Raw genomic sequence first — 10,156 nt, 5'->3', positions numbered from 1 at the left:
ACTTTGGGAGGCCGAGGCGGGAGGACCACGAGGTCAGGAGATTGAGACCATCCTGGCTAACGTGGTGAAACCCCGTTTCTACTAAAAACACAAAAAATCAAAAAATTAACTGGGCCTGGTGGAGGGGGCCTGTAGTTCCAGCTACTTGGGAGGCTGAGGCAGGAGAACGGCATGAACTTTGGAGGTGGAGCTTGCAGTGAGCTGAGATGGCGCCACTGCACTATAGCTTGGGTGATAGAGCGAGACCCCATCTAAAAAAAAAAAAAAAAAAAAAAACACCAAACCAAAAAAAAAAACCACTTTGGGAGACCAAGTGAGGTCAGGAGTTCCAGACTAGACTGGCCAATATGGCAATACATATCTCTACTGAACCTGGCCAATATATCTCTACTGAAAATACAAAAATTAGCCGGGCATGGTGGTGGGTGCCAGTAATCCCAGCTACTCGGGAGGGTGAGGCAGGATAATTGCTTGAACCCGAGAGGTGGAGGTTGTGCACTGCAGCCTGGGTGACAGAGTGAGACTTTGTCTCAGAACAAACAAAAACACCAACAGATGAATCCACCTGGCGAAGTGTGTCTTTTTCAGAGGGCATAAAGCTCATCACTGCTATTATGAACTAAAAAATTTCATCCTCCTTCAAAAATTTCTAAGTTGGCATCCTAACCTCTGGTACCTCAGAATGTGATTGTATTTGGAGATAGGGTCTTTGAAGAAGTGATTAAGTTAAAATGAGGTCAGTTTGGGATGCTGAGGCAGATGGATCACTTGAGCCCAGGAGTTTGAAATCTACCTGGACAGCATGGCAAGAACCCCATCTCCAAAAAAAAAAAAAAAAAATTTTTTTAAGTTAGTCAGGCTGGGCACGGTGGCTGACGCCTGTAATCCTAGCACTTTGGGAGGCAGAGGCAGATGGATCGCTTGAGGTTAGGAGTTCAAGACCAGCCTGGCCAACATGGTGAAACCCAGTCTCTACTTAAAAATACAAAAATTAGGCCAGGCACAGTGGCTCACGCCTGTAATCCCAGCACTTTGAGAGGCTGAGGCGGGTGGATCACCTGAGGTCAAGAGTTCAAGACCAGCCTGGCCAACATGGTGAAACCCCATCTCAACTAAAAATACAAAAAAATTAGCTGGGTGTGGTGGTGGGTGCCTGTAATCCCAGCTACTCAGGAGGCTGAGGCAGGAGAATCTCTTGAATACGGGAGGCAGAAGTTGCAGTGAGCCAAGATCACCACTCCAGCCTGGGCGACAGAGCGAGACTCCATCTCAAAAAAAAAAAGTCACTAGGGTGGGCCATAATCCAACCTGACTGGTGTCCTATTAGAAGAGGAGGTTAGGGCACAGACACATGGAGGACAAGAGAGAAGGTGGCCATTTGCAAGCCAAGGAGAGAGAGGCCTCAGGAGGAACCAAGCCTGCCCACATCTTCATCTTGGGCCTGCAGCCTCCAGAACGGTGAGAAAACAAATCTCTGCTGTTTGGGTCACCTAGTCTATGCTCTTTGTTGCAGTAGCCCTAGCAAACGAATATACCAGTTTTTTGGGAAAACCCAACAGTGCCCAGATTCCGACGTTCTGAACAACTGGGGGATGGAATTTTCTCATGGTTTTCCTTTCTTTCTTTCTTTCTTTTCTTTTCTTTTTTTTTTTTTTTGAGACGGAGTCTCGCTCTGTCACCCAGGCTGGAGTGCAGTGGCGCAATCTCCACTCACTGCAAGCTCCACTTCCTGGGTTCACGCCATTCTCCTGCCTCAGCCTCCTGTGTAGTAGCTGGGACTACAGGCATCTACCACAACGCCCGGCTAATTTTTGTATTTTTAGTAGAGACAGGGTTTCACCGTGTTAGCCAGGATGCTCTCGATCTCCTGACCTCGTGATCCTCCCGTCTCGGCCTCCCAAAGTGCTGGGATTACAGGCGTGAGCCACCGCGCCCGGTCCTTTCTTTCTTTTTTTGAGACAGAGTCTCACTCTGTCACCAAGGCTGGAGTGCAGTGGCACGATCTCGGCTCACTGCAACCTCCACCTCCCGCGTTCAAGCAATTCTCCTGCCTCAGCCTCCTGAGTAGCTGGGATTACAGGAGCACGCCACCATGCCCAGCTAATTTTTGTATTTTTAGTAGAGACGGGGTTTTCACCATATTGGCCAGGCTGGTCTCGAACTCCTGACCTCAAGTGATCCACCTGCCTCGGCCTCCCAAAGTGCTGGGATTTCAGGTTTGAGCCACCGCGCCGGGCCCATGGTTATTTACTCAAGACTCAAAAAAGTTATCGATGATCCCATCGGGAGGAAGTATGTTTTTTTCCATGGGACGCTAAGGACATCCCGCCTTCCCCATCCTCCGCAGTCACTTTTCTGTTGATTTCATCAGCCTGTGTTCCCACCACGAGTGCTGCTCTGGGGTGCAGGACGCTTTGGCCCTGGGCTGGTAAGATTCGCTAAAGACGTGTGGTGTGTTCTCTCCTGAGTCTGTGCTTTGTGGGGTTGGTGGGGTTTTCCGTCGGGAGGGGCACCAGCCACCCTGGAACCGCACGTCCAGAACCGCGTCAGCACCAAGGACAGCGCCAGGGAGCCTGGGCGGCAGGGACGGAGCCCCAGATGTGGCTGAGAAGTGGAAGGGGAAGGACCGTCGTGCCCTGGAGCCTGTGGCCGCCACGCCCTTATTCCAGCCCCAGCCTTCAACCCACTATACAGACGCCCAGTGAGCACTACGTGCCTCACGCAGGACGGAGGGTGGAGAGTGGGAGGCCATGGGTGTCAACGTAGGGCCCCTGGAGGTATTGATTGATAGGCAGTAGCCCCCGGGCAGGTCCTGGCTGGCCCCACCTCTGACCTCAGGACACGGTCCAGGCTATCCCGATTCACGTCTGTGCGTAACATCCCCCACGATACAAGTGAAAATCGCCACTCCCTGCCTGCCTGGTGTTGGCAGCCCACCACCCCCAAGAGGCTCCCTGCCCTGGCTCCTCATTTCTGGCCTCGGTTGCGAGGATGGCGCTAGGAGAACCCCAGCTCTCTTACTGATGATGAGTCAGGCCCCTGTCACTTCCTGGATCTTTCCATCCTGGCTCCCCGCAAGGCCAGGAAGAGTGAAAATACAGGCTGGATTCGGTGGAAACGAGCAACACAGGACACAGCGTGAGGAGCGAGCAAGCTGGAAAACCCGGGTAGGGGTTTGGACTGGTTCACCTGAAATGAGATCAAAGATCTAATCGTGGCCCAGCGTGGTGGCTCATGCCTGTAATCCCAGCCCTTCGGGAGGCTGAGGCCGGTGGATCACATGAGGTCAGGAGTTCGAGAACAGCCTAGCCAACATGGCAAAACCCCATCTCTACTAAAAATACAAAAATTAGCGGGGCGTGCTGGAGCATGCCTGTAATCCTAGCTACTTGGGAGGCCAAGACAGGAGAATCACTTGAACCCAGGAGGCAGAGGTTGCAGTGAGCCAAGATGACGCCACTGCACTCCAGCCTGGGTGACAGAACAAGATTCCATCTCAAAGAAAATCACGGACATCTGGGTAGCTGGAGTAAAGATAGGAGAAGAGGCTGGTGAGGTGGGCAGAGAGCAGATCTGAAAGAACTCCAATCTCAAGGTAAAGACATCATTCATTCATTCATTCATTCATTCAACAAATCTTACTGAGAAATGAATAAACGTCTATAAGTATCCATCCCAGTGAGGATAAATTGCTACCCAGAAGTGAGGGGAACAGTGCGATGTCTTATGCGTTGATAAGATGACCAAGGTCCCAGACAGTCTAAAGGGAATCAGACTGTTGGAGTAAAGAACCCTCTTCATTCAGGCTAACTTCTACAGGCAAAAAGCCTTTTCCAGTTCACTTGCTGAATACCAGGGGCCAGAGGCTGTTGATTTACTGAAGAGACCTTACCCTGAGGAGACCAGCCACCCCCGAAGGTATCACCATTTCTTTTTTCTTTCTTTTCTTTTCTTTTTTTCATCTTTTTTATTTTTGAGATGGGAGTTCCCCTTGTTGTCCAGGTTGGAGTGCAGTGACGTGATCTCATCTCACTGCAAGCTCCGCCTCCCGGGTTCACACTGTTCTCCTGCCTCAGCCTCCCGAGTAGCTGGAATTACAGGTTCCTGCCACCACACCCAGCTAATTTCTGTATTTTTAGTAGAGACGGGGTTTCACCGTGTTAGCCAGGATGGTCTCGATCTCCTGACCTCGTGATCTGCTCACCTCGGCCTCCCAAAGTGCTGGGATTACAGGCGTGAGCCACCGCGCCCGGCTGGTATCACCATTTCTTACTTCTGTCTTCCAAGATCCATCAGCTCCCGCACAGATTAATCACGTGAATCAAAGGACAATGTTCTAGGAATCACCCTCCCATCCACCCCGCCGTGTCTTCCAAGGCTTGATGCTGGCGCTAATCTCTGTGATTCCCTGGGTTGACTATTTGGGAAGGATGATACTGTAGTTTGGATCTGCGTCCCCGCCAAATCTCATGTTGAAATGGAATCCCCAGTGTTGGAGGCAGGACTTGGTGGAAGGTGTTTGGATCTTGGGGGTGGACCCCTCATGAATGATTTAGTGCTAAGGAAGGGGACCACTACTCCTCCTGCTGCCCTCCTCCCCCGGCCTTGCCTGGTTCACAAGACAGGAGGAAAGAGAGAAAGAAACAAAAGTAAGATAAATAGCCAGACAACCTTGGCACCACCACCCGGCCTTAGGAGTTAAAACAAGTAATAATAATAACATCAGCCCCGACCTAAACTACTTGTGTTACCTGTAAATTCCAGACACTGTATGAAAAAGCATTGTAAAACTTTGTTCTGTTAGCTGATGCACGTAGCCGCCAGTCACGTTTCCCACGCTTGCTTGATTTATCACAACCCTTTCACGTGGACCCCTTAAAGCTGTAAGCCTTTAAAAAGGCCAAGAATTTCTTTTTGAGGGAGCTCGGCTCTTAAGACGCAAGTCTGCCAACGCTCCCGGTCGAATAAAGAACCTCTTCCTTCTTTAATCTGGTGTCTGAGGAGTTTTGTCTACGGCTGGTCCTGCTCCATTTCTTGGTTCCCTGACGGGGAAGCGAGGTGATTAAAGGACGGTCGAGGCAGCTTCTTAGGCAGCTTAGGCCTGCCCTGTAGAGCATCCCTGCAGGGGACTCTAGCCAGCTTGAGCGACGCGGATCCTGAGAGCGCTCCAGGGTAGGCAATGGCCCCGGTGGAACTCCTCGTCAGAGCAGTGCACAGCAGACCCCCGCGGAGGATCCACACGGTGGCTGAACACCGGGAAGGAACTGGCACTTTAAGTCCGGACATCTGAAACTTGCTAAGACTGATCTTTGGAACTCGCCCACTCCATTTGAGTGGAAGCGTGGCCTGATCACCTACGGCGTGCCTGTCCCGGCACTTTGGTTTTTGTTTTTGATTTGACGTGAATTGATTGCTGGATACTTTGATTTTAGTTTTGATTTTGACTTGACTTGAATGGCTTGATAAACAGGCGTGCCTTTATTGGCACTTTGGTTTTGGTGCTGATTTTGACTTGGCTTAAATTGCTTGACAAACAGGTGTGCCTTTAACAACACTTGGTTTTAGTTTTGATTTTGATTTAGTGTGAATGACATGAGTGAGTGACCTTTTACCGTTTCCTTCTTGTGGTGTGAATGTTGTTTTGTCTCGAGAGAAAAATAGGTCAGACACACAGTAAGCCCACCCGCTAGGAACTGTGTTAAAACATTTCCAAAAAAAAAAGGAAAGTCATCAAATCATCAAAACTTACTCTATTAAAATGCAGGTTACAGAACCTTAAGAAAGGTTTTGCAGGAAATTATAGAGTTAAGTTAACCCCTTAGAGGTTAAGAGCTCTGTGTGAATTAGAATTGCCCTCTTTTGGTGTTGGATGGCCCACCGAAGGAACGATAGACAAGAAACGACTGGCCATGCATTTAAGGTGGTGACAGGGGTTGGAGGACAGCCAGTGTACCTAGACCAAGTTCCTTTTTATTGACTCATGGTTAAATATAATATAGACAAAACCAGCATAAATTTAGCCCTGTTTAACAGCTTATTGCAGAAAAGCCAAAAGTAGGCCGGGCGCAGTGGCTCAAGCCTGTAATCCCAGCACTTTGGGAGGCCGAGACGGGCGGATCACGAGGTCAGGAGATCGAGACCATCCTGGCTAACACGGTGAAACCCCATCTCTACTAAAATTACAAAAAACTAGCCGGGTGAGGTGGCGGGCGCCTGTAGTCCCAGCTACTCGGGAGGCTGAGGTAGGAGAATGGCGTGAACCCGGGAGGCGGAGCTTGCAGTGAGCTGAGATCCGGCCACCGCACTCCATCCCAGGCGACAGAGCGAGACTCCGTCTCAAAAAAAAAAAAAAAAGAAAAGCCAAAAGTAAAAGTAAGAGCAGCTTCGCCAGCAGACACAGAGTTAAAAAAGGCAGTCCCAGAAACAGCAAGAGAAGGCAGTTTTGCAGGAGCCGTCAGAGATAACAGAAATTGTTTCTCCATGTGTCCCAGCCTACCCCGCTTTACCGAGGCCAACAGCCCCCTCAGAAACAAGATTCAGGAGCTAACACGCCCCAGGTCTCACCTCGAAGGGGAGGATCGGAGTCTTGAGAGACCAAGGAAGGAAGTCAAGATAGTCAAGTGGCCATCTCAGATCTGGTCTTGCTCGAGCTATACAAATACGTCTCAGGGAGACGCGAGGACCTGTCTATAATAATGACCAGACCCACATCCATAGGGGCAACAGACTTTCATCTATCAGCCCTTTTCAACCATTAATCTACTAAACTGGAAGCACCCTGGTCCCACCACCTTGCTCCCGGCAGCTAGAGCCCTGTCGAGCATGACTGTGAAGAGGTGTTGGACTCAAGTTTATTCTAGCAGACCTGACCTACGGAACCAGGCTTGGGTAGACTAGGAGCTATACGTGGACGGGAACAGCTTCATCAACCCACAAGGAGAGAGATGTGCAGAGTATGCGGTGGTAACCCTGGACACTGTCGTTAAGCTGAGCCCATTGCTTTAATTCGGGCCTTAGAACTCAGTGAAGGTAAGACTGTAAACACTGACTCTTGGTATGCCTGTTAACCCTCCAAGTGCATGAAAAATTATATAAATGAAAAGAGCCTGTTAAGCTCTAGGAAAAAGGGGAAAAACACCCAGAAAATGCGACTCAGCTTCAGCATTTGCAGAGGTACTGAGAAGCACTTCTGCAGAGGTTAAGCGCTGGTAGAAAAAAGAAAGACTAAGAGTAAGTGTAAAGAAGAAAAATTAGCAATGTGAGAAGACATGGACGTGGATGTAAGTGTAAAAAAAAAGTCAAGTTAGGCCGGGTGCCGTGGCTCAAGCCTGTAATCCCAGCACTTTGGGAGGCCGAGATGGGCGGATCACGAGGTCAGGAGATCGAGACCATCCTGGCTAACACAGTGAAACCCCGTCTCTACTAAAAAATACAAAAAACTAGCCGGGCGAGGTGGCGGGTGCCTGTAGTCCCAGCTACTTGGGAGGCTGAGGCAGGAGAATGGCGTGAACCCGGGAGGCGGAGCTTGCAGTGAGCTGAGATCCGGCCACTGCACTCCAGCCTGGGTCACAGAGCAAGACTCCGTCTCAAAAAAAAAAAAAAAAAAAAGTCAAGTTAGACAAGGATTCAAGAGCCGGACAAGGCTAGAGAGAGATTAATGTGCGAGATGCAAAAACAAAGGACACTAGAAGGGTAAATGTTCACAAGGCAATAAAGAAAACGGCCAAGGTCGCAAGACAAACAGGCCATTGGCCAAGGGCTGCCTCACCTTGGAGGAACCAAATACTGATCTGATCAGACTGACAGGAGCTGAGGAATGGAAAGACTAGGGCAGAATATGCACCTTCTCATTAGGCTCCCAGGAGCTCATAGTCGCATTAGAAGTTAAAAACAGGCCGGGCGCGGTGGCTCAAGCCTGTAATCCCAGCACTTTGGGAGGCCGAGGCGGGCGGATCACGAGGTCAGGAGATAGAGACCATCCTGGCTAACACGGTGAAACCCCATCTCTACTAAAAAGTGCAAAAAACTAGCCGGGCGAGGTGGCGGGCGCCTGTAGTCCCAGCTACTCGGGAGGCTGAGGCAGGAGAATGGCGTGAACCCGGGAGGCGGAGCTTGCAGTGAGCTGAGATCCGGCCACTGCACTCCAGCCCGGGCGACAGAGCAAGACTCCGTCTCAAAAAAAAAAAAAAAAAAAAAAAAGAAGTTAAAAACAGCAAGATTCTGCCATATCTGGATTCCAATTTCTCGCTGAAGGCTAAGCCACTAAATAGAGTTTCAAATGTGGGAAGAAGAATCCCTCCTCTAAGAAACTTAAACAGGAAGAAGAGCCATACCTTGTGAAAACTTGTTTATAGACTTTACAGAAGTGCCCTGTGCTGGAGGCTATCAGTACATGCTCGTGCTTGTTTGCTCATTTAAGATAATATCAGTTTCTGCCTACGGTCCTCCTCCGAGTTAGGTGCACCCCCACGAAACAGACTAGGTATTTGTCCTATAAGATTTTGTTCAGTCATCCATCCCCAAATCATAGGTCAAATTAAAGGTGACCTCCAGAAACTAAAGAAATTAATGTTAACAAAAGCAAATGCAGGCTTTAAAAATAGCCATACAACGTGTTCATAATTAAATAAATGACAATAAAAAACCTCTTCCTTCTTTAATCCGGTGTCTGAGGAGTTTTGTCTGAGGGTCGTCCTGCTACAGTACCATCCCCATGGTGATGAGTGAGCTCACAAGACATCTGGTTATTTTAAACTGCGTGGCAAGGCCTGGCGCGGTGACTCACACCTGTAATCTCAGCACTTTGGGAGGCCGAGGTGCGTGGATCGCCTGAGGTCAGGAGTTTGAGACCAGCCTGGGCAACATGGTGAAACCTCATCTCTACTAAAAATACAAAACTTAGCTGGGAGTTGAACCCGGGAGGTGGAGGTTGTAGTGAGCCAAGATGGTGCCACTGCACTCCAGCCTGGGTGATATCTCAAAATTTTAATAATAATAAAATTTAAAAAAGTGTGTGGCACCTCCCATCCTCTCTCTCTTGCTTCTGCTTTCGACACGTTCTGTGCCTGCTCCCTCTTCACCTTATGCTATGAGTGGAAAAGCTTCCTGAGGCTTCCCCAGAAGCTGAGCAGATGCCAGCACCATGCTTCCTGCACAGCCTGCGGAACCGAACCGCGAGCCAATTAAATCTGTTTTTTTTTTTTTTTTTTTTTTTTTTTTTTTTGAGACGGAGTCTTGCTCTGTCGCCCAGGCTGGAGTGCAGTGGCCGGATCTCAGCTCACTGCAAGCTCCGCCTCCCGGGTTCATGCCATTCTCCTGCCTCAGCCTCCCGAGTAGCTGGGACTATAGGCACCGCCACCTCGCCCGGCTAGTTTTTTTGCATTTTTTAGTAGAGACGGGGTTTCACCGTGTTAGCCAGGATGGTCTCGATCTCCTGACCTCGTGATCCGCCCATCTCGGCCTCCCAAAGTGCTGGGATTACAGGCTTGAGCCACCGCGCCCGGCCTCTTTTTATTATTATTATTATACTTTAAGTTCTAGGGTACATGTGCACAACGTGCAGGTTTTTTACATATGTATACATGTGCCTTGTTGGTGTGCTGCACCCATTAACTCGTCATTTACATTAGGTAAATCTCCTAATGCCATCCCTCCCCCCTCAGGTATTTCTTTATAGCAATGAAAGACTGGCCTAATATAGATGGGGCAATTTCCAGGGGCTTCCATTTCTTCTTTCCAACATCAAAGCTTTCACATTACAGATCAGGGAAGCCAAAGCGTTGTGTCTGCCCTTTTATGAGTAGGTCGATTTCAACTTCACTCTCAAGGCCTGAGGAAGGAGCCACACGGGGTCTTTGGAGCCACCTTGACCCACTGTGTGATGGTCTTTGGGTAAATCCTCCATTCGTTACCTGACACCCCCAAGCACGCCAGTCAGACCAGGATTCATAGCAAACTTTGTGTCCCTACAAATTAGGATTCAGTCAGAGTCAGAGTCCAGTAATCTTTCCTCTTTCTCCAATCCCCAGCGACCATGGACATTGCCCTTTAGCAAAAACTGGGAGAAAGGTTTACAGTGTATACTTTGACTATTATCAGTGAGTCCTCCCTGAGGGAAAAGCATCCCCTACATGGAAGGGATTCCAAGACCGAGAAC

Source organism: Trachypithecus francoisi, unplaced genomic scaffold (assembly GCF_009764315.1).
Source record: "Trachypithecus francoisi isolate TF-2019V2 unplaced genomic scaffold, Tfra_2.0 Lachesis_group12, whole genome shotgun sequence".
NCBI lineage: Eukaryota > Metazoa > Chordata > Mammalia > Primates > Cercopithecidae > Trachypithecus > Trachypithecus francoisi.
This window is presented reverse-complemented; position numbering follows the sequence as displayed.